This window comes from Primulina tabacum, chromosome 4, assembly GCF_025594145.1.
Source record: "Primulina tabacum isolate GXHZ01 chromosome 4, ASM2559414v2, whole genome shotgun sequence".
In the NCBI taxonomy this organism is placed as follows: Eukaryota; Viridiplantae; Streptophyta; class Magnoliopsida; order Lamiales; family Gesneriaceae; genus Primulina; species Primulina tabacum.
In genome coordinates, this window is record NC_134553.1 from 37,902,287 (window position 1) to 37,929,901 (window position 27,615).

A 27,615-nucleotide genomic window follows, 5' to 3' on the forward strand; every position below is an offset into this window, starting at 1 on the left:
CGAAAGCTTAACAGAAGCGAAAAATCGCAAATTAGAGGGTTTTAGAGAAGGAATTCGGCTAAAATCTCGCCAGCTCATTGCGGTGTAATGAGTCTTGTTAATTGGCCCGTTTACAATAAAATTAGCCTACAATTTTGTCCAAATCCAGCAGTGCCCGAGCTGCGTTGATTTCACATGTCTTATCATGTCCCAATCGAGATTCAGATGATTTGAGCAGAAAATCGTCTGTCAACAAGTAATCAAAAATAGAAAAGCACGAAAAGGGTGCAACACGAGGACTTCTCAGGGGGTCACCTATCCTAGTGTTGTTCTTGCCCAAGCACGCTTAACTTCGGAGTTCTGATGGGATCCGGTTCATTAGTGCTGGTATGCTCTCGCCCAATCAGAACAATGAAGTTAAGCGTTCTGGCGCGATGGCAGAGCTAGGATGGGTGACCTCCCTGGGAAGTCCTTGTGTCGTGACCGTTTACGTAAATTATGGCTAAAACAGTCGAAATAATTATTTTTAATAAGTCAACCGTCTACGAGTAATATGCGTCATACCCTTTCGCACAGAACCGGCTCACGACAACAAAAATCGATTAAGTGTTTCCGGAAAATCGAAAAAAAACTAAGAAGAGAAAAATAGCGAATGTAAGGCTATTATTATGCCTAGGATACGATAAAGTGGAACCGAAATCGAGTTTCGAAATTCCTAAGCGGATTTCTCGAGGAAACAGAAGCTTAACAGAAGCGGAAAATCGCAAATTAGAGGGTATTAGAGAAGGAATTCGGCTAAAATCTCGCTAGCACATTGCGGAGTAATGAGTCTTGTTCGTTGGCCCGTTTACAATCAAATTAGCCTACAATTTTGTCAAAATCCGGCAGTGCCCGAGCTACGTTGATTTCATATGTCTTATCTGGTCCCGATCGAGATTCAAATGATTTGAGCCGAAAATAGTCTGTCAACAAGTAATCAAAAATAGAAAAACACGAAAATGGGTTCAACACGAGGACTTCCCAGGGGGCCACCCATCCTAGTACTTCTCTCGCCCAAGTACGCTTAAATTCGGAGTTCTAATGGGATCCGATGCATTAGTGCTGGTATGATCACAACCAACATTGAGTGGGATGTTTATTTTTATATCCCTCAATTAGGTGTGGAGCGGGCGGGGGTGGACAACACGCGGCACTGCTCTCGCCCAATCAGAACAATGAAGTTAAGCGTTCTGGCGCGATGGCAGAGCTAGGATGCGTGACCTCCCTGGAAAGTCCTCGTGTCGCGACCGTTTACGTAAATTATGGCTAAAACTGTCGAAATAATTGTTTTAATAAGTCAACCGTCTACGGAGTTATCTGCATCATACCCTTCCGCACAGAACCGGCTTATGAAAACAAAAACCGCTAAATGTTTCCGGAAAATAGAAAAAAAAAGTAAGAAAAAGAAAATATTGAATGTGAAGCTATTATTATGCCTCGGATACGATAAAGTGGAACCGGAACCCAATTTCGAACTTCCTAAGCGGATTTCTCGAAGAAACGGAAGCATAACAAAAGTGAAAAATCGCAAATTAGAGGGTCTTAAAGAAGCAATTCGGTTAAAATCTCGCCAACTCATTGCTCCAGCAAAGAGTCTCGTTCGTTGGCCCGTTTACAATCAAATTAGCATACAATTTTGTCCAAATCCGACAGTGCCCGAGCTACGTTGATTTCACATGTCTTATCTGGTCCAAATCGAGATTCAGATGATTTGAGCCGAAAATCGTCTGTCAACAAGTAGTCAAAAATAGAAAAACATGAAAAGGGGTACAACATGAGGACGTCCCAGGGGGTCTCTCATCCTAGTACTGCTCTCGCCCAAGCACGCTTAACTTCGGTGTTCTGATGGGATCCGGTGCATTAGTGGCGGTATGATCGCGCCCAACATTGAGTTGGATGCTTATTCTTATATCCCTCGAGTACGTGCGGAGTGGGCGGCGATGGACAACACTCGACACTGCTCTCGCCCAATCAGAACCATGAAGTTAAGCGTTCTGGCGTGATGGTAGAGCTAGGATGGGTGACCTCCCTGGGAAGTCCTCGTGTCGCGACCGTTTACGTAAATTATGGCTAAAACAGTCGAAATAATTGTTTTTAATAATTCAACCGTCTACGGAGTAACCTGCGTCATACCCTTCCGCACAGAACCGGCTCACGACAACAAAAATCGCTAAATGTTTCCAGAAAATAGAAAAAAAAAGTAAGAATAAGAAAATAGCGATTGTAAAGCTATTATTATGCCTGAGATACGATTAGGGATGTAAATGAACCAAACCGTTTGTGAGCTATTCGAAGATCGATTCGATAAAAGCTCGTTTGAGCTCGTTTAATGAGGCTCGTTAAGATAAACGAACCAAGCTCAAGCTCTACGATATTCGACTCGTTAGCTCGTGAACATGTTCGTTAGTAAATTCATAAGTAATATCTTAGATGAAAAATAATAATTTTGATATTTAATTTTTTGATTTAACACATTAATTATGAAATATATAGAAAAATCTATTAAATTTATTTATTATAATAAATCGACAAATTTAAATAAGAATATTATATTTTTTTCAAAATGTATAATTTATTTTTTAATAAATTTAATGAATATTTAAATGTATAATTCATATTTATTGAGCTCGTTTATGTTCGATAAAAGCTTGAATAAGCTCGTGAGCCATGAATATATTTGTTAAATAAAGCTCGAGCTCGGCTCGATTATAAACAAGCCAAGCTCAAACATTCAAGAGTTCGGCTCGGCTCGACTCGATTACATCCCTAGATACGATAAAATAGAACCGTAATCGAATTTCGAACTTCAAAAGCGGTGTTCTCGAGGAAACGGAAGCTTAAAAGAAGCGAAAAATCGCAAATTAGAGGTTTTAGAGAAGGAATTCAGCTAAAATCTCGCTAGCTCATTGCGTAGCAATGAGTGCGTTCGTTGGCCCGTTTACAATCAAATTAGCCTACAATTTTGTCCAAATCCGGCAGTGCCCGAGCTACGTTGATTTCACATGTATTATCTGGTCCGATCGAGATTCAGATGATTTGAGCCGAAAATCGTCTGTCAACAAGTAATCAAAAATAGAGAAACAAGTAAAGGGGTGCAACATGAGGACTTCCCAAGGAGTCACCCGTCCTAGTACTGCTCTCGCCCAAGCACGCTTAACTTCAAAGTTCTGATGGGATCCGAGGCATTAGTGCTGGTATGATCACACCCGACATTGAGTGGGATGTTTGTTCTTATATCCCTCGAGTACGTGTGGAGCGGGCGGCGATGGACAACACGCGGCACTGCTCTCGCCCAATCAGAACCATGAAGTTAAGCGTTTTGGCGCGATGGTAGAGCTAGGATGGGTGACCTCTATGGGAAGTCCTCGTGTCGCGAACGTTTACGTAAATTATGACTAAAACAGTCGAAATAATTGTTTTTAATAAGTCAACCGTCTATGGAGTAAGATACGTCATCCCTTCTGCACAGAATCAGCTCACGACAACAAAAATAGCTAAATGTTTCCAGAAAATAGAAAAAAATTGTAAGAAGAAGAAAATAGCGAATGTAAAGCTATAATTATGCCTGGTATACGATAAAGTGGAACCGGAATCGAATTTCGAACTTTCTAAGCGGATTTCTCGAGGAAACGGAAGCATAACAGAAGTGGAAAATCGCAAATTAAAGGGTCTTAAAGAAGCAATTCGGCTAAAATCTCGCCAGCTCATTGCTCAAGCAAAGAGTCTCGTTCGTTGGCCCGTTTACAATCAAATTAGCCTACAATTTTGTCCAAATCCGACAGTGCCCGAACTACGTTGATTTCACATGTCTTATCTTGTCCAGATCGAGATTCAGATGATTTGAGCCGCAAATTGTCTGTCAATAAATAATCAAAAATAGAAAAACACGAAAAGAGGTGCAACACGAGGACTTCCCAGGGGGTCACCCATCCTAGCACTGTTCTCGCCCGAGCACACTTAACTTCGGAGCTCTGATGCGATCCGGAGCATTAGTGCTGGTATGATCGCAACCAACATTGAGTGGGATATTTATTCTTATATCTCTCAAGTAGGTGTGGAGCGGGCGGGGGTGGACAACACGCGGCACTGCTCTCGCCAAATCAGAACAATGAAGTTAAGCGTTCTGGCGCGATGGCAGTGCTAAGATGGGTGACCTCCCTGGGAAGTCCTTGTGTCGCGACTATTTACGTAAATTATGGCTAAAACAGTCGAAATAATTGTTTTTAATAAGTCAACCGTCTACGCAGTAATCTGCATCATACCCTTCCGCACAGAACAGGCTCACCACAACAAAAATCGCTAAGTATTTCCGAAAAATAGAAAAAAAACTAAGAAAAAAAAATACCGAATGTAAGGCTATTATTATGCCTGTGATACAATAAAGTGGAACTGGAATCGAATTTCGAACTTACTAAACAGATTTATCCACGAAACAGAAGCTTAACAGAAGGAGAAAATCGCAAATTCGAGGGACTTAGAGAAGGAATTCGGCTAAAATCTCGCCAGCGCATTGGGGAGTAATGAGTTTCGTTTGGTGGCCCTTTTACAATCAAATTATCCTACAATTTTGTCCAAATCCGGCAGTGCCCGAGCTACGTTGATTTCACATGCCTTATATGGTCTCGATCGAGATTCAGAAGGTTTGAGCCGAAAAATCGTCTGTCAACAAGTAATAAAAAATAGAAAAGCACGAAAAGGGGTGAAACACGAGGACTTCTCAGGGGGTCACCCATCTTAGTACTTCTCTCGCCCAAGCACGCTCAACTTCGGAGTTTTGATGGGATCCGGTGCATTAGTACAGGTATGATCGCACCCGACATGGAGTGGGATGTTTATTATTATATCCCTTGAGTACGTGTGGAGCGAGCGGCGATGGACAACACGCGATACTGTTCTCGCCCAATAAGAACCATGAAGTTAAGCGTTCGGGCGCGATGGCAGAGCTAGGATGGGTGACCTCCCTGAGAAGTCCTCGTGTCGCGATCGTTTTCTTAAATTATGGCTAAAACAGTCGAAATAATTGTTTTTAATAAGTCAACCGTCTACGGAGTAATCTGCATCATACCCTTCCGCACAGAATCGGCTCACGACACTAAAAATCGCTAAATGTTTCCAGAAAATAGAAAAAAAAACTAAGAAGAAGAAAATAGCAAATGTAAAGCTATTATTCTATTATTATGCCTGGAATACGATAAAGTGGAACCGGAATCGAATTTTGAACTTCTTAAGCGGATTTCTCGAGGGAAAGGAAACTTAACAGAACTGGAAAACCGCAAATTAGAGGGTCTTAGAGAAGGAATTCGGCTAAAATCTCGCCAGCTCATTGCTGAGCAATGAGTTTCGTTCGGTGGCCCTTTTACAATCAAATTATCCTACAATTTTGTCCAAATCTGGCAGTGCTCGAGCTGTGTTGATTTCACATGCCTTATATGGTCTCGATCAAGATTCAGAAGGTTTGAGTCCGAAAAATCGTCTATCAACAAATAATAAAAAATAGAAAAGCACGAAAAGGGGTGAAACACGACGACTTCTCAGGGGGTCACCCATCTTAGTACTTCTCTCGCCCAAGCACGCTCAACTTCGGAGTTTTGACAGGATCCGGTGCATTAGTACAGGTATGATCGCACCCGACATGGAGTGGGATGTTTATTATTATATCCCTTGAGTACGTGTGGAGCGAGCGGCGATGGACAACACGCGATACTGTTCTCGCCCAATAAGAACCATGAAGTTAAGCGTTCTGGCGCGATGGTAGAGCTAGGATGGGTGACCTCCCTGAGAAGTTCTCGTGTCGCGACCGTTTACTTAAATTATGACTAAAACAGTCGAAATAATTGTTTTTAATAAGTCAACTGTCTACGGAGTAATCTGCATCATACCCTTCCGCACAGAACCGGCTCACGACACTAGAAATCGCTAAATGTTTCCAGAAAATAGAAAAAAAAACTAAGAAGAAGAAAATAGCAAATGTAAAGCTATTATTATGCCTGGAATACGATAAAGTGGAACCGGAATCGAATTTTGAACTTCTTAAGCGAATTTCTCGAGGGAAAGAAAACTTAACAGAACTGGAAAACCGCAAATTAGAGGGTCTTAGAGAAGGAATTCGGCTAAAATCTCGCCAGCTCATTGCTGAGCAATGAGTCTTGTTCGTTGGCCCGTCTACAATCAAATTACCCTACAATTTTGTCTAAATCCGGTAGTGCCCGAGCAACGTTGATTTCACATGTCTTATCTGGTCTGATCGAGATTCAGATGATTTGAGCCGAAAATCGTCTGTCAACAAGTAATCAAAAATAGAAAAACACGAAAAGGGGTGCAACACGAGGATTTCCTAGGGGGTCACCCATCCTAGTACTGCTCACGCCCAAGCAAGCTTAACTTCGGAGTTCTGATGGGATCCGGTGCATTAGTGCTAGTATGATCGCACCCGACATTGAGTGGGATGTTTATTCTTATATCCCTCGAGTACGTGTGGAGCGGGCGGCGAAGGACAACACGGGACACTGCTCTCGCCCAATCAGAATCATGAAGTTAAGCGTTCATGTGCGATGGCAGAGCTAGGATGGGTGACTTCCCTGTGAAATCCTCGTGTCACGACCGTTTACGTAAATTATGGCTAAAACAGTCGAAATAATTGTTTTTAATAAGTCAACCGTCTATGGAGTAATCTGCGTCATACCCTTCCGCACAGAACCGGCTTATGACAACAAAAACCGCTAAATGTTTCTAGAAAATATAAAAAAAGTAAGAAGAAGAAAATAGCGAATGTAAAGCTATTATTATGCCTGTGATACGATAAAGTGGAACCAGAATCGAATTTCAAACTTCATAAGCGGATTTTTCGAGGAAATGGAAGCTTAACAGTTGCGGAAAATCGCAAATTAGAGGGCCTTAGAGAAGAAAGTCGTCTAAAATCTCGCCAGCACTTTGCGGAGTAATGAGTCTTGTTCGTTGGCCTGTTTACAATCAAATTAACCTTCAATTTGTCCAAATCCGGCAGTGCCCGAGCTACGTTGATTTCACATGTCTTATCTGGTCCCGATCGAGATTCAGATGATTTGAGTCGAAAATCGTCTGTCAACAAGAAATCGAAAATAGAAAAACACGAAAAGAGGTGCAACACAAGGACTTCGCATTGGGTTAGCCAACCTTGTACTGCTCTCGCCCAAGCACACTTAACTTCGGAGTTCTAATGGGATCCGGTACATTAGTGCTGCTATGATCGCACCCGACATTGACTGGGATGTTCATTCTTATATCTATCGAGTACGTGTGGAGCGGGCGGCGATGGACAACACGCGGCACTGCTCTCGCCCAATCAGAACCATGAAGTTAAGCGTTCTGGAGGGATGGCAGATCTAGGATGGGTGACCTCCCTGGGAAGTCCTCGTGTCGCGATCGTTTACGTAAATTATGGCAAAAACAGTCGAAATAGATGTTTTTAATGAGTCAACCGTCTTCGGAGTAATCTGCGTCAAACCCTTCCGCACAGAACTGGCTAACGACAACAAAAATCGCTAAATGTTTCCAGAAAATAGAACAAAAAATTAAGAAGAAGAAAATAGCGAATGTAAAGCTTTTATTATGACTAAGATACGATAAAGTGGAAATGGAATCGAATTTCGAACTTCCTAAGAGGATTTATCGAGGAAACGAAAGCTTAACAGAAGCGGTAAATCGCAAATTAGAGGGTCTTAGAGAAGGAATTCGGCTAAAATCTCGCCAGCTCATTGCTGAGCAATGAGTCTTGTTCGTTGGTCCGTTTGCAATCAATTTAGCCTACAATTTTGTCCAAATCCAGCAGTGCCCAAGCAACGTTGATTTCACATGTCTTATCTGGTCTCGATCGAGATTCAGATGATTTGAGCCAAAAATCGTCTATCAACAAGTAATCAAAAATAGAAAAAGATGAAAAGGGGTGCAACCAAGGACCTCCCAGGGGCTCACCCATCCTAGTACTGCTCTCGCTCAAGCACGCTGAATTTCGGAGTTCTGAAGGGATCCGGTGCATTAGTGCTGGTATGATCGCAACTGGCATTGTGTGGGATGTTTATTCTTATATCCCTCGAGTACATGTGGAGCGGGCGGCGATAAACAACACGCGGCACTGCTCTCGCCCAATCAGAACCATGAAGTTAAGCGTTCTGGCGCGATGGCTGAGCGAGGATGGGTGCCCTCCCTGGGAAGTCCTCGTGTCGCGACCGTTTACGTAAATTATGGCTAAAACAGTCGAAATAATTTTTTTAATAAGTCAAGCGTCTATGGAGTAATTTGCGTCAAAACCTTCCGCACAGAACCGGCTCACGACAACAAAAATCGCTAAATGTTTCCAGAAAATAGAAAAAAAATTAAGAAGAAGAAAATAGCGAATGTAAAGCTATTATTATGCCTGGGATACGATAAAGTGGAACCGGAATCGAATTTCTAACTTCATAAGCGGATTTCTCGAGGAAACGGAAGCTTAACAGAAGCGGAAAATCGCAAATTAGAGGGTTTTAGAGAAGGAATTCGGCTAAAATCTGGCCAACACTTTGCGGAGTAATGAGTCTCGTTCCTTGGCCCGTTTACAATCAAATTATCCTAAAATTTTGTCCAAATCCGGCTGTGCCCGAGCTACGTTGATTTCACATGTCTTATATGATCCCGATCGAGATTCAGAGGATTTGAGTCGAAAATCGTCGCGATCGTTTACGTAAATTATGGCTAAAACAGTCGAAATAATTGTTTTTAATAAGTCAACCGTCTACGGAGTAATCTGCGTCAAACCCTGCTGCATAGAACCGGCTCACGACAACAAAAATCGCTAAATGTTTCCAGAAAATAGAAAACAAAAAGTAAGAAGAAGAAAATAGCGAATGTAAAGCTATTATTATACCTGGGATACGATAAAGTGGAACTGGAATCGAATTTCGAACTTCCTAAGCGGATTTCTTGAGAAAACGGAAACTTAACAGAAGCGGAAAATCGCAAATTAGAGGGTCTTAGAAAAGGAATTCGGCTAAAATCTCGCAAGCACATTGCGGAGTAATGAGTCTCGTTCGTTGGCCCGTTTACAATCAAATTAGCCTACAATTTTGTCCAAATCCGGCAGTGCCCGTGCTACGTTGATTTCACATGTCTTATCTGATGCGAACACGGGTGGTCAAGCTCCAAGGAAAGCATGGGATCCTTTAGAGTTGCCAGAGGGACCAATCACGAGGGGACGTCTGAAGAAGTTCAATGAAGCATTGAATGGGCTTATGAGCAATCAAGGAGGGTTTACGTGCAAGGAGCAAAGTGCCAAAGGGTTCTTGATGCATGGGAGTGAGTTCGGGAAGCCAAAGGAATATTATTCAAGCACATTTTTGGAAGGACCGAGGCTGCACGGACCCGAGCACGGACCTGTACACGGGGTCCGTGTACATCACATCCGAGATGAAGAAATCCTGAGTCTACACGGACCCAAGCACGGACCCATACACGGGGTCCGTGTCCTATGTTTCCAGCAATGGCTGAGTCTACACGGACCCCTTCCTGTACCTCTACACGGGGTCCGTGTCCCTTCGCAGATTTGGTGCAGAATTTCCTTAGATAGAGTTTTCTATATTTTGGCAACTAGATTTGTGATATCCCTTTATTATTAAAAGTTATTTGGACGAAAATTAACAATCATTATTCAGATTATTGATATTTTTATCAAAGTTTTAGAGATTTTTCTCTCAACTTTTTCAAGGCTCTTGCTTTGTAATCCAAAATCAAACTTATCAAAGTTTTTATTGTGGCGTTTGTCGATCGTTCTTGCACGGATTGTCATAGGCTTGTTCTTTGAAGGTTCGTTCTAGTTTCGATTGTTTTTATCGTGATTCTTTATTACTAAACGTCGTAGTTTAGGGGTGAAAATCACATCATACTTGATTCAAAAGATCAGGACAAAACAACACGAATTCCTTGTTCGTTATTAAATTGAGGGCGCGATTCTAAATTAATCGTGTTTGCTTTTTATTCGTATGTGGATTCACATCATTATCCGGTCCCGATCGAGATTCAGATGATTTGAGTCGAAAATCGTCTATCAACAAGTAATCAAAAATAGAAAAAGTTGAAAAGGGGTGCAACACGAGGACTTCCCAGGGGGTCACCAATCCTAGTACGAATCTCGCTCAAGCACGCTTAACTTCGAAGTTCTGATAGGATCCGGTGCATTAGTGCTGGTATGATCGCACCCGACATTGAGTGGGATGTTTATTCTTATATCCCTCGAGTACGTGTGGAGCGAGCGACGATGGACAACACGCGGCACTGCTCTCGCCCATCCAGAACCATGAAGTTTAGCGTTCTAGCGCGATGGCAGAGCTAGGATGGGTGACCTCCCTGGGAAATCCTCGTGTCGCAACCGTTTACATAAATTATGGCTAAAACAGTCGAAATAATTGTTTTTAATAAGTCAACCGTCTATGGAGTAATGTGCGTCATGCCCTTCCGAACTGAACCGGCTCACGACATTAAAAATCGCTAAATGTTTCCAGAAAATAGAAAAAAAAAGTAAGAAGAAGAAAACAGCCAATGTCAAGCTATTATTATGACTGGGATACGATAAAGTGGAACCGGAATCGAATTTGGAGCTTTCTAAGCGGATTTTTCGAGGAAACGGAAACTTAAAAGAAGCTGAAAATCGCAAATTAAAGGGTCATAGAGAAGGAATTCAGCTAAAATCTCGCTAGCATATTGCGGAGTAATGAGTCTTGTTCGTTGCCCCGTTTACATTCAAATTAGCCTACAATTTTTTCCAAATCCGGCAGTGCCCGAGCTACGTTGATTTCACATGTCTTATCTGGTCCCGATCGAGATTCAGATGATTTGAGCCGAAAATCGTCTGTCAAAAAGTAATCAAAAATAGAAAAACACAAAATGGGGTGCAACACGAGGAGTTCCCATGGGGTAACCCATCCTAGTACTGCCCTCGCCCAAGCACGCTTAACTTCGGAGTTCTGATGAGATCCGGTGCATAAGTGCTCCTATTATCGCAGCCGACATTGAATGGGATGTTTATTCTTATATCCCTCGAGTACGTGTGAAGCGGGCGGCAATGGACAACACGCGGCACTGCTCTCGCCCAATCAAAACCATGAAGTTAAGCGTTCTGGCGCGATGGCAGAGCTAGGATGGGTGACCTCCGTGGGAAGTCCTCGTGTCGCGACCGTTTACGTAAATTATGGCTGAAACAGTCGAAATAATTGTTTTTAAAAAGTCAACCGTCTACGGAGTAATCTGCGTCATGCCCTTCTGCACAGAACCGGCTCACGACATTAAAAATCGCTAAATGTTTCCAGAAAATAGAAAAAAAGTAAGAAGAAGAAAATAACGAATGTGAAGCTATTATTATGCCTGCGATACGATAAAGTGGAACCGTAATCGAATTTCGAACTTCCTAAGCGGATTTCTCGAGGAAACGGAAGATTAACAGAAGCGGAAAATCGCAATTAGAGGGTTTTAGAGAAGGAATTCGGCTAAAATCTCTCCAGATCATTACGGAGTAATGTGTCTCGTTCGTTGGCCCGTTTACAATCGAATTAGCCAACAATTTTGTCCAAATCCGGCAATGCCCGAGCTACGTTGATTTCGCAAGTCTTATCTGGTCCCGATCGAGATTCAGATGATTTGAGTCGAAAATCGTTTGTCAACAAGTAATTAAAAATAGAAAAACACGAAAAGGGGTGCAACACGAGGACTTCCTAGGGGGTCACCCATCCTAGTACTGGTCTCTCCCAAGCACGCTTAACTTCGGAGTTCTCATGGGATCCGGTGCATTAATGCTGGTATGATCACACCCGACATTGAGTGGGATGTTTATTGTTATATCCATCGAGTACGTGTGGAGCGTGCGGCGATGGACAACACACGGCACTGCTCTCGCCCAATCAGAACCATGAAGTTAAGCGTTCTGGCGCGATGGCAGAGCCAGAATGGTAGACCTCCCCGGGAAGTCCTCGTGTTGCGACTGTTTACTTAAATTATGGCTGAAACAGTCGAAATAATTGTTTTTAATAAGTCAACCGTCTACGGAGTAATCTGCGTCATACCCTTCCGCACAGAACCGGCTCACGACAACAAAAATCGCTAAATGTTTCCAGAAAATAGAAAAAAAAAGTATGAAGAAGAAAATAGAGAATGTAAAGCTATTATTACGCCTTGGATACGATAAAGTGGAACCGGAATCGAATTTCGAACTTCCTAAGCGGATTTCTCGAGGAAACGGAAGCTTAACAGAAGCGGAAAATCTCAAATTAGAGGGTCTTAGATAAGGATTTCGGATAAAATCACGCCAGCTCATTGTGGAGTAATGAGCCTCGTTCGTTGGCCCGTTTACAATCAAATTAGCCTACAATTTTGTCCAAATACGGCAGTGCCCGAGCTACGTTGATTTCACATGTCTTATCTTGTCCCAATCGAGATTCAGATGATTTGAGCCGAAAATCGTCTGTCAAAAAGTAATTAAAAATAGAAAAACACGAAAAGGGGTGCAACACGAGGACTTCCTAGGGGGTCACCCATCATAGTACTGCTCTCGCCCAAGCACGCTTAACTTCGGAGTTCTGATGGGATCCGGTGCATTATTGCTGGTATGATGGCACCCGACATTGTGTGGGTTGTTTATTCTTATATCCCTCGAGTACGTGTGGAGCAGGCGCCGAAGGACAACACGCGGCACTGCTCTCGCCCAATCAGAACCATGAATTTAAGCGTTCTGGCGCGATGGTAGAGCAAGGATGGGTAACATCCCTGGGAAGTCCTTGTGTCGCGACCGTTTACGTAAATTATGGCTAAAACAGTCGAAATAATTGTTTTTAATAAGTTAACCGTCTACGGAGTAATCTGCGTCATACCCTTCCGCACAAAACTGGCTCACGACATTAAAAATCGTAAAATGTTTCCAGAAAATAGAAAAAAAAGTAAGAAGAAGAAAATAGCCAATGTAAAGCTATTACTCTGCCTGGGATACGATAAAGTTGAATCGGAATCGAATTTTGAACTTCCTAAACGGATTTTTCGAGGAAACAAAAGCTTAACAGAAGCGGAAAATCTCAAATTAGAGGGTCTTAGAAAAAGAATTCGGCTAAAATTTCTCTAGCCCATTGCGGAGTAATGAGTCTCGTTCGTTGGCCCGTTTACAATCAAATTAGCCTACAATTTTTTCCAAATCCGGCTGTGCCCGAGCTACGTTGATTATACATGTCTTATCTGGTCCCGATCGAGATTCAGATGATTTGAGCCAAAAATCGTCTGTCAACAAGTAATCAAAAATAGAAAAAACGAAAAGGTGTGCAACACGAGGATTTCCCAGGGGGTCACACATCCTAGTACTGCTCTCGCCCAAGCACGCTAAACTTCGGAGTTCTGATGGGATCCGGTGCATTAGTGCTGGTATGATCGCACCCGACATTGAGTGGGATATTTATTCTTATATCCTCGAGTACGTGTGGAGCGGGCGGCAATGGACAACACGCGGCACCATTCTCGTCCAATCAGAACCATGAAGTTAAGCGTTCTGGCGCGATGGCAGAGCGAGGATGGGTGACCTCCCTGGGAAGTCCTCGTGTCGCGACCGTTTACGTAAATTATGGCTAAAACTGTCGAAATAATTTTTTTAATAAGTCAAGCGTCTATAGAGTAATTTGCGTCATACCCTTCCGCACAGAACCGGCTCACGACAACAAAAATCGCTTAATGTTTCCAGAAAATAGAAAAAAAAGTAAGAAGAAGAAAATAGCGAATGTAAAGCTATTATTATGTCTAGGATACGATAAAGTGGAACCGGAATCGAATTTCTAACTTCATAAGCGGATTTCTCGAGGAAACGGAAGCTTAACAGAAGCGGAAAATTGCAAATTAGAGGGTCTTAGAGATGAAATTCGGCTAAAATCTGGCCAACACTTTGCGAAGTAATGAGTCTCGTTCCTTGGCCCGTTTACAATCAAATTATCCTAAAATTTTGTCAAAATCCGGCTGTGCCCGAGCTACGTTGATTTCACATGTCTTATATGATCCCGATCGAGATTCAGATGATTTGAGTCGAAAATTGTCGCGATCGTTTACGTAAATTATGGCTAAAACAGTCGAAATAATTGTTTTTAATAAGTCAACTGTCTACGGAGTAATCTGCGTCAAACCCTGCTGCACAGAACCGGCTCATGACAACAAAAATCGCTAAATGTTTCCAGAAAATAGAAAAATAAAAGTAAGAAGAAGAAAATAGCGAATGTAAAGCTATTATTATACCTGGGATACGATAAAGTGGAACCGGAATCGAATTTCGAACTTCCTAAGCGGATTTCTCGAGAAAACGGAAACTTAACAGAAGCGGAAAATCGCAAATTAGAGGGTCTTAGAGAAGGAATTCGGCTAAAATCTCGCCAGCACATTGCGGAGTAATGAGTCTCGTTCGTTGGCCCGTTTACAATCAAATTAGCCTACAATTTTGTCCAAATCCGGCAGTGCCCGAGCTACGTTGATTTCACATGTCTTATCTGATGCGAACACGGGTGGTCAAGCTCCAAGGAAAGCATGGGATCCATTAGAGTTGCCAGAGGGACCAATCACGAGGGGACGTCTGAAGAAGTTCAATGAAGCATTGAATGTGCTTATGAGCAATCAAGGAGGGCTTACGTGCAAGGAGCAAAGTACCGAAGGGTTCGTGATGCATGGGAGTGAGTTCGGGAACCAAAGGAATATTATTCAAGCACATTTTTGGAAGGACCGAGGCTACACGGACCCGAGCACGGACCTGTACACGGGGTCCGTGTACATCACATCCGAGATGAAGAAATCCTGAGTCTACACGGACCCAAGCACGGACCCATACACGGGGTCCGTGTCCTATGTTTCCAGCAATGGCCGAGTCTACAGGGACCCCCTCCCGGACCTCTACACGGGGTCCGTGTCCCTTCGCAGATTTGGTGCAGAATTTCCTTAGATAGAGTTTTCTTTATTTTGGCAACTAGATTTGTGATATCCCTTTATTATTAAAAGTTATTTGGACGAAAATTAACAATCATTATTCAGATTATTGATATTTTTATCAAAGTTTTAGAGATTTTTCTCTCAACTTTTTCAAGGCTCTTGCTTTGTAATCCAAAATCAAACTTATCAAAGTTTTTATTGTGGCGTTTGTCGATCGTTCTTGCACGGATTGTCATAGGATTGTTCTTTGAAGGTTCGTTCTAGTTTCGATTGTTTTTATCGTGATTCTTTATTACTAAACGTCGTAGTTTAGGGGTGAAAATCACATCGTACTTGATTCAAAAGATCAGGACAAAACAACACGAATTCCTTGTTCGTTATTAAATTGAAGGCGCGATTCTAAATTAATCGTGTTTGCTTTTTATTCGTATGTGGATTCACATCATTATTTTGTCCCGATCGAGATTCAGATGATTTGAGTCGAATATCGTCTATCAACAAGTAATCAAAAATAGAAAAAGACGAAAAGGGGTGCAACACAAAGACTTCCCAAGGGGTCACCCATCCTAGTACTAATCTCGCTCAAGCACGCTTAACTTCGAAGTTCTGATAGGATCCGGTGCATTAGTGCTGGTATGATCGCACCCGACATTGAGTGGGATGTTTATTCTTATATCCCTCGAGTACGTGTGGAGAGAGCGGCGATGGACAACATGCGGCACTGCTTTCGCCCATCCAGAACCATGAAGTTTAGCGTTCTAGCGCGATGGCAGAGCTAGGATGGGTGACCTCCCTGGGAAATCCTCGTGTCGCAACCGTTTACATAAATTATGGCTAAAACAGTCAAAATAATTGTTTTTAATAATCCAACCGTCTAGGGAGTAATGTGCGTCATACCTTTTCGAACAGAACCGGCTCACGACATTAAAAATCGCTAAATGTTTCCAGAAAATAGAAAAAAAAAAGTAAGAAGAAGAAAATAGCCAATGTAAAGCTATTATTATGACTGAGATACGATAAAGTGGAACCGGAATCGAATTTGGAACTTTCTAAGCGGATTTTTCGAGGAAACAGAAACTTAAAAGAAGCAGAAAATCGCAAATTAAAGGATCTTAGAGATGGAATTCAACTAAAATCTCGCCAGCATATTGCGGAGTAATGAGTCTTGTTCGTTGTCCCGTTTACATTTAAATTAGCCTACAATTATTTCCAAATCCGGCAGTGCCCGAGCTACGTTGATTTCACATGTCTTATCTGGTCCTGATCGAGATTCAGGTGATTTGAGTCGAAAATCGTCTATCAACAAGTAATAAAAAATAGAAAAACACAAAATGGGGTGCAACACGAGGACTTCCCAGGGGGTAACCCATCCTAGTACTGCCCTCGCCCAAGCACGCTTAACTTCGAAGTTCTGATGGGATCCGGTGCATTTGTGCTGGTATGATCGAACCCGACATTGAGTGGGTTGTATATTCTGATATCGCTCGAGTACGTGTGGAGCGGGCGGAGATGCTCAACACGCGGCACTGCTCTCGCCCAATCAAAACCATGAAGTTAAGCGTTCAGGCGCGATGGCAGAGCTAGGATGGGTGACCTCTATGGGAAGTCCTCGTGTCGCGACCGTTTACGTAAATTATGGCTGAAACAGTCGAAATAATTGTTTTTAATAAGTCAACCGTCTACGGAGTAATCTGCGTCATGCTCTTCTGCACAGAACCGGCTTACGACATTAAAAATCGCTAAATGTTTCCAGAAAATAGAAAAAAGTAAGAAGAAGAAAATAGCGAATGTAAAGCTATTATTATGCCTGCGATACGATAAAGTGGAACCGGAATCGAATTTCGAACTTCCTAAGCGGATTTCTCGAGGAAACGGAAGATTAACAGAAGCGGAAAATCGCAATTAGAGGATCTTAGAGAGGGAATTCGGCTAAAATCTCTCCAGATCATTGCGGAGTAATGAGTCTCGTTCGTTGGCCCGTTTACAATCGAATTAGCCAACAACTTTGTCCAAATCCGGCAGTGCCCGAGCTACGTTGATTTCGCAAGTCTTATCTGGTCCCGATGGAGATTCAGATGATTTGAGTCGAAAATCGTTTGTCAACAAGTAATCAAAAATAGAAAAAAAGGAAAAGGGGTGCAACACGAGGAGTTCCCAGTGGGTCACCCATCCTAGTACTGGCCTCTCCCAAGCACGCTTAACTTCGGAGTTCTGATGGGATCCGGTGCATTAATGCTGGTATGATCACACCAGACATTGAGTGGGATGTTTATTGTTATATCCCTCGAGTACATGTGGAGCGTGCGGCGATGGACAACACACGGCACTGCTCTCGCCCAATCAGAACCATGAAGTTAAGCATTCTGGCGCGATGACAGAGCCAGAATGGGTGACCTCCCTAGGTAGTCCTCGTGTCGCGACCGTTTATGTAAATTATGGCTGAAACAGTCAAAATAATTGTTTTTAATAAGTCAACCGTCTACGGAGTAATCTGCGTCATACCCTTCCGCACAGAACCGGCTCACGACAACAAAAATCGCTAAATGTTTCCATAAAATAGAAAAAAAAAGTATGAAGAAGAAAATAGCGAATGTAAAGCTATTATTACGCCTTGGATACGATAAAGTGGAACCGGAATCGAATTTCGAACTTCCTAAGCGGATTTCTCGAGGAAACGGAAGCTTAACAAAAGCGGAAAATCTCAAATTAGAGGGTCTTAGATAAGGATTTCGGCTAAAATCACGCCAGCTTATTGTGGAGTAATGAGCCTCGTTCGTTGGCCCGTTTACAATCAAATTAGCCTACAATTTTGTCCAAATACGGCAGTGCCCGAGCTACGTTGATTTCACATGTCTTATCTTGTCCCGATCGAGATTCAGATGATTTGAGCCGAAAATCGTCTGTCAAAAAGTAATCAAAAATAGAAAAACACGAAAAGAGGTGCAACACGAGGACTTCCTAGGGGGTCACCCATCATAGTACTGCTCTCGCCCAGGCACGCTTAACTTCGGAGTTCTGATGGGATCCGGTGCATTAGTGCTGGTATGATGGCACCCAACATTGTGTGGGTTCTTTATTCTTATATCCCTCGAGTACGTGTGGAGTAGGCGCCGAAGGACAACACGCGGCACTGCTCTCGCCCAATCAGAACCATGAATTTAAGCGTTCTGGCGCGATGGCAGAACAAGGATGGGTAACATCCCTGGGAAGTCCTTGTGTCACGACCGTTTACGTAAATTATGACTAAAACAGTCGAAATAATTGTTTTTAATAAGTTAACCGTCTACGGAGTAATCTGCGTCATACCCTTCACCACAAAACCGGCTCACGACATTAAAAATCGTAAAATGTTTCCAGAAAATAGAAAAAAAAGTAAGAAGAACAAAATAGCCAATGTAAAGCTATTACTCTGCCTGGGATATGATAAAGTGGAATCGGAATCGAATTTTGAACTTCCTAAGCGGATTTTTCGAGGAAACAAAAGCTTAACAGAAGCGGAAAATCTCAAATTAGAGGGTCTTAGAAAAGGAATTCGGCTAAAATTTCTCTAGCTCATTGCGGAGTAATATGTCTCGTTCGTTGGCCCGTTTACAATCAAATTAGCCTATAATTTTTTCCAAATCCGGCAGTGCCCGAGCTACGTTGATTATACATGTCTTATCTGGTCCCGATCGAGATTCAGATGATTTGAGCCAAAAATCATCTGTCAACAAGTAATCAAAAATAGAAAAAGACGAAAAGGTGTGCAACACGAGGATTTCCCAGGGGGTCACACATCCTAGTACTGCTCTCGCCCAAGCACGCTAAACTTCGGAGTTTTGATGGGATCCGGTGCATTAGTGCTGGTATGATCGCACCCGACATTGAGTGGGATATTTATTCTTATATCCCTCGAGTACGTGTGGAGCGGGCGGCAATGGACAACACGCGGCACCGTTCTCGCCCAATCAGAACCATGAAGTTAAGCAGTTCTGGCGCGATGGCAGAGCGAGGATGGGTGACCTCCCTGGGAAGTCCTCGTGTCGCGACCGTTTACGGAAATTATGGCTAAAACTGTCGAAATAATTGTTTTTTATAAGTCAACCGTCTACGGAGTAATCTGCGTCATACCTTTCCGCAGAGAACTGGCTCACGACAACAAAAAATGCTAAATGTTTCCAGACAATAGAAAAAAAATAAGAAGAATAAAATAGCGAATGTAAAGCTATTATTATGCCTTGGATACGATAAATTGGAACCGGAATCGAATTTAGAACTTCGCCGAGGGTCACCCATCCTAGTACTGCTCTCGCCCAAGAATGCTTAACTTCGGAGTTCTGATGGGATCCGGTGCATTAGAGCTGGTATGATCGCAACCGACATTGAGTGTGATGTTTATTGTTATATCCCTCGAGTACGTGTTGAGCGGACGGCGATGGACAACACGCAGCACTGGACTCGCCCAATATGAACCATGAAGTTAAGCGTTCTGGCGCGATGGTAGAGCTAGGAAGGGTGACCTCCCTGGGAGTCCTCGTGTCGCGACCGTTTACGAAAATTATGGCTAAAATAGTCAAAATAATTGTTTTTAATAAGTCAACCGTCTACGGAGTAATCTGCGTCATACCTTTCCGCACAGAACCGGCTCACGACAACAAAAATCGCTATATGTTTCCAGAAAATAAAAAAAATAAGAAGAAGAAATTAGCGAATGTAAAACTATTACTATGCCTGGGATACGATAAAATAGAACCGAAATCGAATTTCGAACTTTCTAAGCTGATTTATCGAGGAAACGGAAGCTTAACAGAAGCGGAAAATCGCAAATTAGATGGTCTTCGAGAAGGAATTCGGCTAAAATTTCGCCAGCTCATTGCGGAGTAATGAGTCTCGTTCGTTGACCCGTTTACAATCAAATTAGCCTAAAATTTTGTCCAAATCCGGCAGTGCCTGAGCTACGTTGATTTCACATGTCTTATCTGGTCCCGATCGATATTCAGATGATTTGAGCCAAAAATCGTCTGTCAACAAGTAATCAACAATAGAAAAACACGAAAAGGGGTGCAACACGAGGACTTCCTAGGGGGTCACCCAATCTAGTATTGCTCTCGCCCAAGCACGCTTAACTTTGGAGTTCTGATGGGATCCGGTGCATTAGTGCTGGTATGATCGCACCTGACATTGAGTTGGATGTTTATTCTTATATATCTCGAGTACGTGTGGAGCGGGCGGAGATGGACAATATGCGGCACTGCTCTCGCCCAATCAGAACCATGAAGTTAAACGTTCTGGCGCGATAGCAGAGCGAGGATGGGTGACCTCCCTGGGAAGTCCTCGTGTCGCGATCGTTTACGTAAATTATGGCTAAAACAGTCGAAATAATTGTTTTTTATAAGTCAACCGTCTACGGAGTAATCTGCGTCATACCTTTCCGCATAGAACTGGCTCACGACAACAAAAAATGCTAAATGTTTCCAGACAATAGAAAAAAAATAAGAAGAATAAAATAGCGAATGTAAAGCTATTATTATGCCTTGGATACGATAAATTGGAACCGGAATCGAATTTAGAACTTCCTAAGAGGATTTCTCGAGGAAACAGAAGTTTAACAGAAGTGGAAATTCGCAAATTAGAGGGTCTTAGAGAATGAATTCGGCTAAAATCTCGCCAGCATATTGCGGAGTAATGAGTCTCGTTCGTTGGCCTGTTAACAATCAAATTAGCCTACAATTTTGTCCGAATCCGGCAGTGCCCGAGCTACGTTGATTTCACGTCTTATCTGGTCCTGATCGAAATTCAGATGATTTGAGCCGAAAATCGTCTGTCAACAAGTAATCCAAAATAGAAAAACACGAAAAAAGATGCAACACGAGTACTTCCCAGGAGGTCACCGATCCTAGTAGTGTTCGCATCCAAGCAAGCTTAACTTCGGAGTTCTGATGGGATCGGTGCATAAGTCCAGGTATGATCGCACCCGACATTGAGTGGGATGTTTATTCTTATATCCCTCGAGTACGTGTGGAGCGGGCGGCGATGGACAACACGCGGCACTGCTCTCGCCCAATCAGAACCATGAAGGTAAGCGTTCTGGCGCGAAGGCAGAGCTAGGATGGGTGACCTCCATGAGAGGTTCTCGTGTCGCGACTGTTTACGTAAATTATGGCTAAACATTCGAAATAATTGTTTTTAATAAGTAAGCCGTCTCCGTAGTAATCTGCGTCATACCTTCCGCACAGAACCGGCTCACGACAACAAAAATCGCTAAATGTTTCCAGAAAATAGAAAAAAAAATAAGAAAAAGAAATAGCAAATGTAAAGCTACTATTATGTCTAGAATACGATAAAATTAAAACGGAATCAGATTTCGAACTTCCTAAGCGAATTTCTCGAGCAAACGGAAGCTTAACAGAAGAAGAAAATCGCAAATTAGAGGGTCTTAGAGAAAAAATTCGGCTAAAATATCGCCAGCTCATTGCGGAAATGTGTCTCGTTCGTTGGCCCGTTTACAATCAAATTAGCCTACAATTTTGTTCAAATCCGGCAGTGCCCGACCTACGTTGATTTCACATGTTTTATCTGATCCCTATCGAGATTCAGAAGATTTGAGCCGAAAATCTTCTGTCAACAAGTAATCAAAAATAGAAAAACACGAAAAGGGGTGCAACACGAGGACTTCCTAGGGGGTCACCAATCCTAGTACTGCTCTCGCCCAAGCACGCTTAACTTTGGAATTCTGATGGGATCCGATGCATTATTGCTGGTATGATCGCACCGAATATTGAGTGGGATATTTGTTCTTATATCCCTCGGGTACGTGGGGAGTGGGCGGCGATGGACAACACGCGGCACTGCTCTTGCCCAATCAGAACCATGAAGTTAAGCGTTATGGCACGATGGCAGAGCCAGGATTCGTGACCTCCCTGGGAAGTCCTCATGTCGCGACCGTTTACGTAAATTAAGGCTAAAACAATCGAAATATTTGTTTTTAATAAGTGAACCATCTCCGGAATAATCTGCGTCATACCCATCCGCACAGAACCGGCTCACGACAACAAAAATCGCTAAATGTTTTCAGAAAATAGAAAAAAAAAGTAAGAAGAAGAAAATAGCAAATGTAAATCTATTATTATGCCTGGGATAAAATAAAGTGGAACTGGAATCGAATTTCGAACTTCTTAAGCGGATTTCTCGAGGAAACGGAAACTTAATAGAAGCAGTAAATCGCAAATTAGAGGGTCTTAGAGAAGGAATTCGGCTAAATCTTGCCAGCTCATTGCTGTGCAATGAGTCCCGTTCGTTGGTCCGTTTACAATCAAATTAGCCTAAAATTTTTTTCAAATCCGGCAGTGCCCGAGCGACGTTGATTTCACTTGTCTTATCTTGTCTCGATCGAGATTCAGATGATTTGATCCGAAAATCGTCTGTCAACAAGTAATCAAAAATAGAAAAACACGTAAAGGGATGCAACACGAGGACTTCCCAGGGGGTGAACCATCCAAGTACTGCTCTCGCCCAAGCACGCTTAACTTCGGAGTTCTGATGTGATCCGGTGCATTAGTGCTTGTATGATCGCACCCGACATTGAGTAGGATTTTTATTATTATATCCCTCGAGTACGTGTTGAGCGGGCGGCAATGGACAACACTCGGCACTGCTCTCGCCCAATCAGAACCATGAAGTTAAGCATTCTGGCGCGATGGCAGAGTTAGGATGGGTGACCTCCCTGGGAAATCCTCGTGTCGCGACCGTTTACGTAAATTAAGGCTAAAAAAGTCTAAAGAATTGTTTTTAATCAGTCAACCTTCTACGGAGTAATCTGCGTCATACCTTTCCGCACAGAACCGGCTCACGACAACAAAATCGCTAAATGTTTTCTGAAAATAGAAAAAAATTAAGAAGAAGAAAATAGCGAATGTAAAGCTATTATTATGCCTGGGATACGATAAAGTTGAACCGGAATCGAATTTCGTACTTCCTAAGCGGATTTCGCGAGAAAACAGAAGCTTATCATAAGCGGGAAATCGCAAATTAGAGGGTTTTAGAGAAGGAATTCGGCTAAAATCTCGCCAGCTCATTGCGGAGAATGAATCTCGTTCGTTGGCCCGTGTACAATCAAATTAGCCTACAATTTTTTCCAAATCCGGCTGAGCCGGAGCTACGTAGATTTCACATGTCTTATCTGGTCTTGATTGAGATTCAGATGATTTGAGCCGAAAATTATCTATCAACAAGTAATCAAAAATAGAAAAAAAAGAAAAGGGGTGCAACACGAGGACTTCCTAGGGAGGGTCACCCCTTCTAGTACTGCTCTCGTCCAAGCACGCTTAACTACGGAGTTCTGATGGGATCCGGTGCATTAGTGCAGGTATGATAGCACCCGACATTGAGTGGGATGTTTATTCTTAATTGTTTTTAATAAGTCAACCGTCTACGGAGAAATCTGCGTAATACCCTTCCGCACAGAACCGGCTCACGACAACAAAATCGCTAAATGTTTCCAGAAAATAGAAAAAAAAATAAGAAGAAGAAAATAGCGAATGTAAAGCTATTATTATGCCTGGGATACGATAAAGTTGAACCGGAATCGAATTTCGTACTTCCTAAGCGGATTTCGCGAGAAAACGGAAGCTTATCATAAGCGGGAAATCGCAAATTAGAGGGTTTTAGAGAAGGAATTCGGCTAAAATCTCGCCAGCTCATTGCGGAGAATGAGTCTCGTTCGTTGGCCCGTTTACAATCAAATTAGCCTACAATTTTGTCCAAATCCGGCTGAGCCCGAGCTACGTAGATTTCACATGTCTTATCTGGTCTTGATTGAGATTCAGATGATTTGAGCCGAAAATTGTCTGTCAACAAGTAATCAAAAATTGAAAAAAAAAAAAGGGGTGCAACACGAGGACTTCCTAGGGGGGGTCACCCATCCTAGTACTGCTCTCGCCCAAGCACGCTTAACTTCGGAGTTCTGATGGGATCCGGTGCATTAGTGCAGGTATGATAGCACCCGACATTGAGCAGGATGTTTATTCTTAATTGTTTTTAATAAGTCAACCGTCTACGGAGAAATCTGCGTAATACCCTTCTGCACAGAACCGGCTCACGACAACAAAATCGCTAAATGTTTCCAGAAAATAGAAAAAAAAAGTAAGAAGAAGAAAATAGCGAATGTAAAGCTTTTATTATGCTTGGGATACGATAAAGTGGAACCGGAATCGAATTTCAAACTTCCTAAGCGGATTTCTCGAGAAAACGGAAGCTTAACAGAAGCGGAATTGGGCGATGGACAACACGCGGCACTACTCTAGCCCAATCAGAACCATGAAGTTATGCGTTCTGGCGTGATGACGGAGCTAGGATGGGTGAGCTTCATGGGAAGTCCTCGTGTCCCGACTGTTTACATAAATTATGGCTAAAACAGTCGAAATAATTGTTTTTAATAAGTGAACCGTCTCTAGAGTAATCTACGTCATACCTTTCCGCACAGAACTGGCTTACGACAACAAAAATCGCTAAATATTTCCAGAGAATAGAAAAAAAATAAGAAGAATAAAATAGCGAAAGTAAAGCTATTATTATGCCTTGGATACGATAAAATGGAACTGGAATAGAATTTCAAACTTCCTAAGCGGATTTCTCGAGGAAACAGAAGCTTAACAGAAGCGGGAAATCGCAAATTAGAGAGTCTTAGAGAAGGAATTCGGTTAAATTCTCGCCAGCTCATTGCGGAGTAACGAGTCTCGTTCGTTGGCCCGTTTACAATCAAATTAGCCTAAAATTTTGTCCAAATCCGGCAGAACCCGAGCTACGATGATTTCACATGTCTTATATGGTCCCAATCGAGATTCAGATGATTTGAGCCAAAAATAGTCTTTCAACAAGTAATCAAAAATAGAAAAACACGAAAAGGAGTGCAACACGAGGACTTCCCAGGGGGTGAACCAACCTAGTACTGCTCTTGCCCAAGCACGCTTAACTTCGGAGTTCTGATGGGATCTGGTGCATTAGTGCTGGTATGATCGCATTCGACATTGAGTTGGATGTTTATTGTTATATCCCTCGAGTACGTGTGGAGTGGGCGGCGATGGAAAACATGCGGCACTGCTCTAGCCAGGATGGGTGACCAACCTAGGAAGTCGTCGTGTCGCGATCGTTTACGTAAATTATGGCTAAAACAGTCGAAATAATTGTTTTTAATAAGTAAACCGTCTCCGGAGTATTAAGCGTCATACCCTTCCGCATAGAACCGGCTCACGACAACAAAAATCGCGAAATGTTTCCAGAAAATAGAAAAAAAAAGAGAAGAAGAAAATAGCGAATGTAAAGCTATTATTATGCCTGGTATACGATAAAGTGGAACCGCAATCGAATTTCGAACTTTCTAAGAAGATTTCTCGAGGAAACGGAAACTTAACAGAAGCGGAAAATTGCAAATTAGAGGTTCTTAGAAAAGGAATTCGGCTAAAATCTCGTCAGCTCATTGCGGAGTAATGAGTTTCGTTCGTTGGCCCGTTTACAATCAAATTAGCCTACAATTTTGTCCAAATCCGACAGTGCCCGAGCTACGTTGATTTCACATGACTTATCTGGTCTTGATCGAGATTCAGATGATTTGAGCCGAAAATCTTCTGTAAATAAGTAATTAAAAATAGAAAATCACGAAAAGGGGTGCAAAACGAGGACTTCCCAGGGGGTCACCCCTAGTACTGCTCTCGCCCAAGCACGATTAACCTCGTAGTTCTGATGGAATCCGGTGCATAAGTGCTAGTATGATCACAGCCAACATTGAGTGGGATCTTTATTCTTATATCCCTCAAGTACGTGGGGAGCGGGCGGCGATGGAAAACACGCGGCACTGCTCTAGCCTAATCAAAACCATGAAGTTAAGCGTTCTGGCGCGATGGCAGAGCTAGGATGGGTGACCTCCATGGGAAGTCCTCGTGTCGCGACCGTTTACGTAATTTATGGCTAAAACAGTCGAATTTCGAACTTCTTAATCGGATTTCTCGAGGAAACGGAAGCTTAACAGAAGCGGAAAATCGCAAATTAGAGGGTCTTAGAGAAGGAATTCGGCTAAAATCTCGCCAGCTCATTGCTGAGTAATGAGTCTCGTTCGTTGGCCCGTTTACAATCAAATTTGCCTATAATTTTGTCCAAATCTTGCAGTGCCCGAGCTACATTGATTTCACATGTCTTATTTGGTCCCGAGCGATATTCAGATGATTTGAGCTGAAAATCGTCAGTCAACAAGTAATCAAAAATAGAAAAACACGAAAAGGGGTGCAACACGAAGACTTCCCAGGGGGTCAACCATCCAGGTACTGCTCTCGCCCAAGCACGCTTAACTTCGCAGTTCTGATGGGATCCGATGCATTAGTGCTGGTATGATCGCACCCGACATTGAGTTGGATGTTTATTGTTATAACCCTCGAGTACGTGTGGAGCGCGCGGCCATGGACAACACGCGGCACTGCTCTCGCCCAATAAGAACCATGAAGTTAAGCGTTCTGGCCCGATGGCAGAGCCAGGATGGGTGACCTTCCTAGGATGTCCTCGTGTCGCTATCGTTTACGTAAATTATGGCTAAAACTGTCGAAATAATTGTTTTTAATAAGTTAATCGTCTTCGGAGTAATCTGCGTCATACCATTCTGCACAGAACCGGCTCACGACAACAAAAATCGCTAAATGTTTCCAGAAAATAGAAAAAAAATGAGAAGAAGAAAATAGCGAATGTAAAGCTATTATTATGCCTGGGATAAGATAAAGTAGAACCGGAATCGAATTTCGAACTTCCTAATAAGATTTCAAGAAGAAACGGAAGCTTAACAGAACCGAAAAATTGCAAATTAGAGGTTCTTAGAAAAGGAATTCGGCTAAAATCTCGTAAGCTCATTGCGGAGTAATGATTCTCATTCGTTGGCTCGTTTATAATCAAATTAGCCTACAATTTTGTCCAAATCCGACAATGCCCGAGCTACATTGATTTCACATGGCTTATCTGGTCTCGATCGAGATTCAGATGATTTGAGCCGAAAATCTTCTGTAAATAAGTAATCAAAAATAGAAAATCACGAAAAGGGGTGCAACACGAGGAATTCTCAGGGGGTGCAACACGAGGAATTCTCGCCCAAGCACGCTTAAATTCGGAGTTCTGATGGGATCCGGTGCATTAGTGCTGGTATGATCGCACCCGACATTGAGTTGGATGTTTATTGTTATAACCCTCGAGTACGTGTGGAGCGCGCGGCCATGGAAAACACGCGGCACTGCTCTCGCCCAATCAAAACCATGGAGTTAAGCATTCTGACGCGATGGCAGTGCTAGGATGGGTGACCTCCCTGGGAAGTCCTCGTGTCGCGACCGTTTACGTAAATTATGGCAAAAACAGTCGAAATAATTGTTTTTAATAAGTCAACCATCTACGGAGTAATCTAGATTCAGCAACAACTGAGAGACTATGGAGTCATCGCCAAAGAATCGCCCATATTTTGTGACAACACAAGCACGATTGCTATCACCTACAATCCAGTTCTTCACTCTCTAGGACCAAGCACATAGATGTCAGGCATCACTTTATCCGAGATCATGCCTTGAAGGAGGACATAAGACTGGAATATGTCTCAACTGAACAACAAGCAGCTGACATTTTCACCAAACCGTTACCCGAGAATAATTTTTCTCA

The 27,615-nt window shown here is 42.7% G+C and overlaps 22 non-coding genes and 9 pseudogenes across 22 annotated transcripts; all 31 read right to left on the bottom strand.

Annotated features, from left to right (window-relative positions):
* Nucleotides 1-261: 261 nt before the first annotated feature.
* LOC142543935 (5S ribosomal RNA) lies at nt 262-380 on the bottom strand (annotated as a pseudogene).
* A 598-nt stretch (nt 381-978) lies between these two features.
* Nucleotides 979-1,097, bottom strand: LOC142543845 (5S ribosomal RNA). Its single transcript, XR_012819920.1, has one exon. It is a non-coding gene; the product is annotated as a 5S ribosomal RNA (ribosomal RNA).
* A 685-nt stretch (nt 1,098-1,782) lies between these two features.
* On the bottom strand, nt 1,783-1,901 carry LOC142543927 (5S ribosomal RNA; annotated as a pseudogene).
* A 1,206-nt stretch (nt 1,902-3,107) lies between these two features.
* Nucleotides 3,108-3,226, bottom strand: LOC142543833 (5S ribosomal RNA). Its single transcript, XR_012819909.1, has one exon. It is a non-coding gene; the product is annotated as a 5S ribosomal RNA (ribosomal RNA).
* Nucleotides 3,227-3,911: 685 nt separating this feature from the next.
* LOC142543797 (5S ribosomal RNA) lies at nt 3,912-4,030 on the bottom strand. Its single transcript, XR_012819874.1, has one exon. It is a non-coding gene; the product is annotated as a 5S ribosomal RNA (ribosomal RNA).
* A 684-nt stretch (nt 4,031-4,714) lies between these two features.
* Nucleotides 4,715-4,833, bottom strand: LOC142543778 (5S ribosomal RNA). Its single transcript, XR_012819857.1, has one exon. It is a non-coding gene; the product is annotated as a 5S ribosomal RNA (ribosomal RNA).
* Nucleotides 4,834-5,528: 695 nt separating this feature from the next.
* LOC142543880 (5S ribosomal RNA) lies at nt 5,529-5,647 on the bottom strand (annotated as a pseudogene).
* A 684-nt stretch (nt 5,648-6,331) lies between these two features.
* LOC142543827 (5S ribosomal RNA) lies at nt 6,332-6,450 on the bottom strand. Its single transcript, XR_012819903.1, has one exon. It is a non-coding gene; the product is annotated as a 5S ribosomal RNA (ribosomal RNA).
* A 682-nt stretch (nt 6,451-7,132) lies between these two features.
* LOC142543859 (5S ribosomal RNA) lies at nt 7,133-7,251 on the bottom strand (annotated as a pseudogene).
* A 685-nt stretch (nt 7,252-7,936) lies between these two features.
* On the bottom strand, nt 7,937-8,054 carry LOC142543949 (5S ribosomal RNA; annotated as a pseudogene).
* A 2,052-nt stretch (nt 8,055-10,106) lies between these two features.
* Nucleotides 10,107-10,225, bottom strand: LOC142543786 (5S ribosomal RNA). Its single transcript, XR_012819864.1, has one exon. It is a non-coding gene; the product is annotated as a 5S ribosomal RNA (ribosomal RNA).
* Nucleotides 10,226-10,910: 685 nt separating this feature from the next.
* Nucleotides 10,911-11,029, bottom strand: LOC142543798 (5S ribosomal RNA). Its single transcript, XR_012819875.1, has one exon. It is a non-coding gene; the product is annotated as a 5S ribosomal RNA (ribosomal RNA).
* Nucleotides 11,030-11,711: 682 nt separating this feature from the next.
* Nucleotides 11,712-11,830, bottom strand: LOC142544059 (5S ribosomal RNA). The gene has a single exon (XR_012820027.1). It is a non-coding gene; the product is annotated as a 5S ribosomal RNA (ribosomal RNA).
* Nucleotides 11,831-12,515: 685 nt separating this feature from the next.
* On the bottom strand, nt 12,516-12,634 carry LOC142543897 (5S ribosomal RNA). The gene has a single exon (XR_012819928.1). It is a non-coding gene; the product is annotated as a 5S ribosomal RNA (ribosomal RNA).
* Nucleotides 12,635-13,317: 683 nt separating this feature from the next.
* Nucleotides 13,318-13,436, bottom strand: LOC142543976 (5S ribosomal RNA). Its single transcript, XR_012819946.1, has one exon. It is a non-coding gene; the product is annotated as a 5S ribosomal RNA (ribosomal RNA).
* A 2,050-nt stretch (nt 13,437-15,486) lies between these two features.
* Nucleotides 15,487-15,605, bottom strand: LOC142544065 (5S ribosomal RNA). The gene has a single exon (XR_012820032.1). It is a non-coding gene; the product is annotated as a 5S ribosomal RNA (ribosomal RNA).
* A 686-nt stretch (nt 15,606-16,291) lies between these two features.
* LOC142543920 (5S ribosomal RNA) lies at nt 16,292-16,410 on the bottom strand. Its single transcript, XR_012819931.1, has one exon. It is a non-coding gene; the product is annotated as a 5S ribosomal RNA (ribosomal RNA).
* A 681-nt stretch (nt 16,411-17,091) lies between these two features.
* On the bottom strand, nt 17,092-17,210 carry LOC142544057 (5S ribosomal RNA). Its single transcript, XR_012820025.1, has one exon. It is a non-coding gene; the product is annotated as a 5S ribosomal RNA (ribosomal RNA).
* A 685-nt stretch (nt 17,211-17,895) lies between these two features.
* On the bottom strand, nt 17,896-18,014 carry LOC142543839 (5S ribosomal RNA). The gene has a single exon (XR_012819914.1). It is a non-coding gene; the product is annotated as a 5S ribosomal RNA (ribosomal RNA).
* Nucleotides 18,015-18,698: 684 nt separating this feature from the next.
* Nucleotides 18,699-18,817, bottom strand: LOC142543777 (5S ribosomal RNA). Its single transcript, XR_012819856.1, has one exon. It is a non-coding gene; the product is annotated as a 5S ribosomal RNA (ribosomal RNA).
* A 381-nt stretch (nt 18,818-19,198) lies between these two features.
* LOC142543954 (5S ribosomal RNA) lies at nt 19,199-19,315 on the bottom strand (annotated as a pseudogene).
* Nucleotides 19,316-19,995: 680 nt separating this feature from the next.
* On the bottom strand, nt 19,996-20,114 carry LOC142544055 (5S ribosomal RNA). Its single transcript, XR_012820023.1, has one exon. It is a non-coding gene; the product is annotated as a 5S ribosomal RNA (ribosomal RNA).
* A 681-nt stretch (nt 20,115-20,795) lies between these two features.
* LOC142543960 (5S ribosomal RNA) lies at nt 20,796-20,913 on the bottom strand (annotated as a pseudogene).
* Nucleotides 20,914-21,592: 679 nt separating this feature from the next.
* On the bottom strand, nt 21,593-21,711 carry LOC142543838 (5S ribosomal RNA). Its single transcript, XR_012819913.1, has one exon. It is a non-coding gene; the product is annotated as a 5S ribosomal RNA (ribosomal RNA).
* Nucleotides 21,712-22,395: 684 nt separating this feature from the next.
* On the bottom strand, nt 22,396-22,514 carry LOC142544063 (5S ribosomal RNA). The gene has a single exon (XR_012820030.1). It is a non-coding gene; the product is annotated as a 5S ribosomal RNA (ribosomal RNA).
* A 681-nt stretch (nt 22,515-23,195) lies between these two features.
* LOC142543817 (5S ribosomal RNA) lies at nt 23,196-23,316 on the bottom strand. Its single transcript, XR_012819894.1, has one exon. It is a non-coding gene; the product is annotated as a 5S ribosomal RNA (ribosomal RNA).
* A 503-nt stretch (nt 23,317-23,819) lies between these two features.
* On the bottom strand, nt 23,820-23,940 carry LOC142543971 (5S ribosomal RNA). The gene has a single exon (XR_012819941.1). It is a non-coding gene; the product is annotated as a 5S ribosomal RNA (ribosomal RNA).
* An 899-nt stretch (nt 23,941-24,839) lies between these two features.
* On the bottom strand, nt 24,840-24,958 carry LOC142544064 (5S ribosomal RNA). The gene has a single exon (XR_012820031.1). It is a non-coding gene; the product is annotated as a 5S ribosomal RNA (ribosomal RNA).
* Nucleotides 24,959-25,596: 638 nt separating this feature from the next.
* Nucleotides 25,597-25,712, bottom strand: LOC142543940 (5S ribosomal RNA; annotated as a pseudogene).
* Nucleotides 25,713-26,208: 496 nt separating this feature from the next.
* Nucleotides 26,209-26,327, bottom strand: LOC142543751 (5S ribosomal RNA). Its single transcript, XR_012819832.1, has one exon. It is a non-coding gene; the product is annotated as a 5S ribosomal RNA (ribosomal RNA).
* A 683-nt stretch (nt 26,328-27,010) lies between these two features.
* On the bottom strand, nt 27,011-27,125 carry LOC142543942 (5S ribosomal RNA; annotated as a pseudogene).
* Nucleotides 27,126-27,615: the final 490 nt, after the last annotated feature.